The following is a 7,500-nucleotide window of genomic DNA, read 5'->3' as shown; positions in this document are numbered from 1 at the left end:
GTGGCCGAGACTATGTTTTGCACCCTGTCCGTCCATCCGTCCGTCCGTCCGTCAGCGAACAGCTAATCTCTGGAAACGTTGGCCGATCGAAGTGAAACTGTGCACACACACACTCCCTGGATGCCAGAGCAGAACCTCTGCCCTGAATATTTCAGATCGGCTTGTTATAGCACCACCAAGAGGCCGATTTTTGCAAAACTGGATTTTTTACTTACTCCTACAGATTTTGTCCAAACATCACGCATCACACATCAAGATGAATCTGTCCGATTTTTGATATTCCATCCTGATTGGCTAACATTGGCTTCCAAAGTTTGCAGGAAGGTGAGTTTTGAACAAAATGCCTCAAATCATGAACGCAGCTTGCGATTTACGTGATTTTTTTCACGCACATTCCCCCCAGGCCGAGGAAGAAATGTTTCAAATCAGCCTCATGGTGGCGCTATAACAGACCACACTTATTATGGATTATATATAAAAACTAGACATAAAAAGATAAAATGACATTTTCTGCCCAACAGCGACGATATGCCTGACAAAGAGAAAGAGAGCAAAGAAGACGGGAAAAGGCTAGATGGTTCTGACTCATACATATTAGTGGTCACTATGAAAACAGCGTGAATCTAGACTGAGAGGGAGCAGGAGAGACATCAGCCTGGACCCAGCAGAGTTTATAGTTAATTAAAGACCAGGGCCCTATCCTCTGCCCAGCGGAGGGCATCGCAAAGAGCGCAATTATCATTGCTATCTTCGCAGGTGTCATTTTTACACCGGGCACCCACATTGTTTAGATAACAAGTGATCTTGCACCTATTTAGCACCCATGGGCATATTGGTCTTAAAATGAGGTGTGTACAATCAGGGCGCACTCCTATCTTACTCACAGAGGTTGAGCTTTGCGCTAAAACCAGCTTCAAGTTGGTCTTATCAGCCGGCACAGTGATGGCAAAGATATTTCCTTACTATTTAGACAGCGCTCAACGCATTAACATGTAACCATCAAACTCTGGGCTCGTGACACAGAGCGCGCAGCCATCCATCATGCTGTGGTTTAAGTGGTTTAAAAACAACCTAAATGAGAGTGTGCATATATGATTATTAAGTTGCTATGTGAAGATAACACAGATGTCTCTTGGATATGAGGAGACATTAGGCTACAGGAGAAATATGTGAATTTTGATCAGCAGCAGCATCAACCAATTCCATCCGCATTCTCACACAATAACACTCATGTTCAACATGGTAAATGACATGTCTGAGAGACTGCATTGAGGTTCAAAAGATAATTAAGGATTTGGGCCAGATTATCAATACTGTATATTGCATTGGATAAGTGTTTGTTTTCTTTGCATGAGACGAGCAAGGGAGGGAGAATCATCTATACAAATAGATATAAAACATGTATTTCATTTGGTAGTCTACAATTAATTACTATTAATATCTTCAAATACCTCTTGTAAATGCTGTGAACCCATTGGGTCCAGCATCTGTCTCTGCTCCATGGACATTATGGACACACGTTAATAGTCATTAATATCCATAGAGCGCCGACACAAGTATGCACAGGATACCATGCTTTAATTGATGGCTTAAATAAAGAAGAACATATCTGAGAATGAGCGAGTGATTATTAAGTTGATAATATGTCAAGATCACGGATGTGTCCCACATTACTAATACTAGATGGTCCCTCACTTTCACTTCACCACAGCAGAAAATTGTTTACATCAAAATATGCCTCATCTAAATACCGCGCACATTCTCGCAACAGGAATGGGAGAAGACATCTGATTGGGTTTAATCAATGTAACGCCCCAAAACGCTGTACACCTACCTTAATGCCACATAACGTGCCGTCTAACTAATCATATTGATGTGGAAACACCGCCCCACGCCATAGATTGTCTAAATAGGGCAGATCCCTGCTAGCAGCCCCTACACATTATGGTGCCTTACATCCAACCGGAAACGTGTTCAGAGGGTGGTGCTAGAGGACAATGGCCTAAACATAATCAGTATAGTTCATCCTGCAGTCTACCAAATAGATTATAAGATATGTGTGCAAAGCTGACATTTCGGCCTGCGGGTGGTGCTAGAAGACAAATCACTCAAATGGCCAGGGTTCATCCTCCAGGCAGCCCGAATGCACTCGGCAGGTATTATATGGGCAATGGGAATTTTGGCCAAAGGGTGGCACTAATAGAGGAAAGAACGTCCCACAAAATCAGGAGGAGCATGAAAGAGCATCCTGTGGGAAGCATGGAAGATGAACAACAAATCAGAGTATTGGACTCGAGTCATAGTGACTCGACTCGAGTCTGACTCGAGTCGCATATTTGACGACTTGCGACTCGACTCGGACTTTGTATGTAAAACTTGCAACTCGACTCGGACTTTGAATGTAAAACTTGCGACTTGACTCGGACTTGGAAGGTAAAAGACCAACGAGACTTGAGACTCGACTCGACTTGCTAGCCAATGACTCCCGACTCGACTCGACTCGAGACAAGATGACTCGGACGACTTGTTTTGTCATCGGAGTTCCCCCCCATAATAAACACAGCAGTTGAGATTTCATTTGGCCAGAACTTTCTGAATTTTACTTGAATTCTTATAATTGTAATGTTAATATGATCTGTAAAGTTTATATTTTCATTTGTTATCAGTCATGAATTTATTCATAATTTATTATAATTTATATCCTTATTTTCTGTAATTTATTTCCATGCGCAATCGCGCATAATAAACTGCGCAGTTGAGATTTCATTTGGCCAGAACTTTCTGAATTTTACTTGAATTCTTATAATTGTAATGTTTATATGATCTGTAAAGTTTATATTTTCATTTGTTATCAGTCATGAATTTATTCATAATTTATTATAATTTATATTCTTATTTTCTGTAATTTATTTCCACACGCATCTTCAAGCCACGGTGCCGTAGATACATAACCGGAAAACTCGCCCCAAAACACCATCGCCCCCATTCGTTTTCGCGGACCAGCGGTTCTTGTATTCCTGTAGTTGTTTTACTGAGGATAAGGTTAGAAATAAGTTTACGGTTAGCCATGTTATTAGTTTTACTGAGGTTAAGTTTAGGAATAAGGTTAGGTTAGTTTAATGAGGTTACGTTTAGGAATACCAGGTGAATATCACCGGATTTCCCCCGGGGTGACTGTTTTGGGGCGAGAGTTTTGGTGTTTGTCTGCAGTGGGCGTCCGCAATAATGCTATCAGGATCAGATAATTAGATATTATTATCAGATATTAGAAGTATATTGGGTACCAAATAAATATACTTACCAAAGAAGTTTTACTCTGGGAAGGTTTTCAGACTCATCCATTCATTGCACTGACCCAAGTTTATTGTAGGCCAAAGATTTATATATTTGTAATGGTTAAGGTTTCTTTATACCTGCCCAATAATCTCTCTCTCTGTGTGTGCGTGCATATATATATATATATATATATATATATATATATATATATATATATATATACACATCTGGGATTAGCAAATGTCAAACACGTATGCATCCATACAAGCACGCACGTGCGCACGCAAACACACACACACACACACACACACACACACACACACACACACACACACACACACACACACACACACACACACACACACACACACACACACACACACACACACACACACACACACACACACACACACACACACACACACACACACATACAGTATCTAGGTGTGCCCTGGGATCTTTTGGCTATGCCAGGTTCTCAAAAAGGTTGAGAAACACTGCTTTAGTGTAATTTAGCCTTTCCCAAGTTCTAACTAAATGATCAGACATGTAATGTTGTAATGGATAAATGAACAGCTTTATGCTGGTTTAATTCTTGACTTTAAGATACGGTTTCTCTCTTCAAGATATAAATCTGAGTGCTTTGTGGGTGGGCTGGGGAACAATAGTAGTGAGGGACTTTACACAACCTTGTGACTCGACTTGTGACTCGGCTTGACTTGCCCACAACAGAAAGACTTGGTACTCGACTTGGACTTGGGACCAAATGACTTGGGACTCGACTTGGGACTCGGACCTGAGGGTGGATTGACTTGGGACTCGACTTGGACTTGGGACCAAAGACTTGGGACTCGACTTGGGACTCGGACCTGAGGGTTGGATTGACTTGGGACTCGACTTGGACTTGGGACCACATGACTTGGGACTCGACTTGGACTTGGGACCAAACGACTTGGGACTCGACTTGACTCGGACCGGAGCGACTTGAACAATACTCTGCAACAAATTCCATGGCAATCCAGCCAGTAGCTTTCACAATATCGTCGCTGTGGGATTGGAAACCTCATACCTCATTTCCAAAACCATAATTTTTCAGGAAATGGAATGACATCTTTCAGAAATAGTGGAAATAGCAGATCTATAAGCTTGTAGATCGGCTATTTTCAATACTTTTATATGACGAAGTAGGCCATGAAGTGACGAAAAAGCATTGAAAGGAGATAATGAGGTTTTTGCCGGCAGCGACGATATATTGTGTTGGACCAGTCTGTCCAGCCACAGACGGTCTGTCCACACATAGACGGTCTGTCCACAAACAGACGGTCTGTCCACACACAGACGGTCTGTCCACAACAGACGGTCTGTCCACAACAGACGGTCTGTCCGGTGTCAGTCAGAGACACTGGGTTGTGTCAGTGTCAGCCACTCTGACTGACACTGCCATTCTTAGAAGGCAGCACCGGATGCGATGAGATGATATGAGGGCATGAATACACAGCATATAGGATCAGTGTACTAATTACTCAGAGATGTTATCTGGTCCGCACACTGCTGCCTTTAACCCATTAAGACCTGAGGCTGATTCTACAGATGTCTAATACATCCTAACAGTTTTCTGCAAAACGTGCTACATCGGTGGTTCTCAGACTTTATCATGTCAAGGACCCCCAGAATGATACTGTATGTATTTGGCCGCCGACCCCCATCTCAAAATATTAAGTTCCAGGGGCCCCCAGAAGCAAAGATTTGAGTTAAAAATGTGCTTTAAAAATATATATATTCAAAGATTTGAACAAATTGTCACGATTAAAAAAATAGCTATGAGCTCGTATATCTGCTATTTTTGAATAGCCAAACTATAAAATAATGCTTTTTAGCTCAAATCTAAAATGGCACAGATGCTTGCCCCGGTTTTAATGGCTCAAACTGTTCAAAATGGATCACAGACATTATTCCGATGAGTCCCCAACATTTAGAGTCACATTTTAACGAGCCTGGTTCCCCAGATCCCCCAGGGTGAGGCAATCTGGGGTTCAAGGCTAAAAAAAGGTTCATGAAACCGTGAGGAAGAAAACATTTATGGGCCTTCAATGTCTGTCTAACACCAGGACAAACGGCTGACAGAACCTGACTCATACACACATTGGTGGCTGCCTGGCTGGTAGTTAAACATTAGAAGAAGTGCAGTTCTGAGCCTGGACCACAAACTTGATGTTGAAATAGGCATTTCAAACCAGCATGGAGAGACTCACTAATTGTTTCTTGGCAGCCATCAACCCTTGGGGGTAAAAAGAGAGACAGACTGACAAACAGACGAGAGAAAGAGAGTCGAGAGGAGAGAGGCTTACCTCAATGGCTCGGGCGTGACTCATGGTGTATTCACTGTGTATTTTCTTAGAGTTCATTTTCAACCACTCGCTAATGCAGAAGATTACAATTTATTTCGCTGGGATCTTTTCCAACGTGCAAACTGTGGGACGAGTCAACATTTGTGGGACAATTGGAGGAGGGAGAGGGGGGGTTAGCGGTCGGATGGCTTGTTCTCACAGAATGCAATTACCTGGATTCGACCCCGAGTCTCCTCCCGCGTGGAAAAAGCAAAGCGTCTTAACTGCTCATCCACTTTGGATCAGAAGGAAAATCATTTGGGACTTCATGGTCCTCGGGCAGGGCTACTCTTCTACCCCAAGCATGGGTTCATTGTCCACGTCGGGAGCACATCTACAATGTGGGAGGGAATGAGAGAGAGAAAAAGAGAGAGGCAGTGTCAGAGGGAATGCGGGTGATGTGTTGATATGGTTGTAATACAACCATTTGGTATGATGTTATTTTTATGAATTTGAAGTGAAAAGGAAAGGGAGTGAAAGAGAAACAGATGGGAGTTCTGTTAATCCATTTAGACCGGGAAATAATCTGTGTCATTTTTGGATTTCTTTAGCTATTCAAAAATAGCAGATATACAGTACAAGCTCATGGATATACAAGATCACCGCATTTTCACGATTTTAAAAGATTGTGAAAATGTGTGCAAATCTTTATATTTTTTAAAGCGAACATTTGTAACTGAAATCTTTGCTTCTGGGAGATTCTTCATTCTACGTCTTCTAAACAGTTTTTTTTATAAATGTTGCTACTGTAGATATCAGTAGTTCTAAAACCTTTTTCACGTCAAGCACCCCCAAAATGATATGTATTTGGCCGCGGACCACTCCATCTCAAAATATGTTGTTCCAGGGACCCCCCAGAAGCAAAGAGTTGAGTTAAAAATGTTGTTTAAAAAATATATGTACTCAAAGATTTGTACCACCACTCGGTGCCGTGGTATTGTAGATCTGCTATTTTTGAATAGCCAAAGAAATAAAAAAAAAGAACACAGATACTTTCCCGGTTTAAATGGGTTAAAGACCCAAAGGCCCCATTTTTTTTTCAAACCGTCAAGAGTTCTACTCCTACACCTCGCCTTTTGCTGTGTACACACGCTGGAGGCTGAGCCGGCGCTAATGTACATGTATAAGATCACCATGAAACATTCATGAGTGAACCTCATGAATGTGAGGTTTTGAATGTGTTATGCACATTATGTTCAACACATTTCCTTGTTGGGAGGGAGGGGAGACAAACTGACCGACCCGTGTGCTTGTTGGGTGGTGGGTGGTGTGATCAGAAAATCAATGACGACAAGCAAGTAACATTTTGGAAAAAGAAGAATGGGGTTTGACGTTTATGGATAAATGTCATGAGAGAAAGAGGGTGATAGAGGGAGGGAGGGAGCGCAAGAGAGCGTGAGAAAGAAAAAGAGAGAATGAAAATGGGAAAGGGTATATATGAGGGAGAGAGAAAGAGAGAGAAAGGAGGAGAGGAGAGGAGAGGAGAGGAGAGGAGAGGAGAGGAGAGGAGAGAGCATTAAGAAGAGAGAGGAAATCAAGGGGGCATTTTCTTACAGGCTCAGCCATCGTAAGCTTTATATGGGAGCAGCTGAGTCACACACACACACACACACACACACACACACACACACACACACACACACACACACACACACACACACACAGTGATGTGGTTAGCAGTGATTTGGCTTGTGACAGGGTGTTATATGAGATGTTTAGAATGGGCTGTGCAGCAGGAAGCAGTGGCAGATCTCCAACGCCACACCCCATCATGGGAGAGAGGGGCTTTATCAGGGTCTGGCCTTCTGTTGTGGTTACTCTTTATTTCTCTCTTTTC

The 7,500-nt window shown here is 42.4% G+C and overlaps 1 long non-coding RNA gene across 1 annotated transcript in view; it reads right to left on the bottom strand.

Annotated features, from left to right (window-relative positions):
* The window catches only part of LOC311042125, a 172,919-nt gene that overhangs the window by 43,994 nt on the left and 121,425 nt on the right, over positions 1-7,500 (bottom strand). The window contains exon 3 of the long non-coding RNA XR_014600460.1: positions 5,837-5,997. This is a non-coding gene — a long non-coding RNA (uncharacterized lncRNA). The remainder of the gene's footprint in view (positions 1-5,836; positions 5,998-7,500) is intronic.

Source organism: Gymnoscopelus microlampas (assembly GCF_963454915.1).
Source record: "Gymnoscopelus microlampas genome assembly, chromosome: 3".
Classification (NCBI taxonomy): Eukaryota; Metazoa; Chordata; class Actinopteri; order Myctophiformes; family Myctophidae; genus Gymnoscopelus; species Gymnoscopelus microlampas.
The sequence above is the reverse complement of the archived record's forward strand: the minus strand, read 5'-3'. Positions and strand labels throughout refer to the sequence as shown.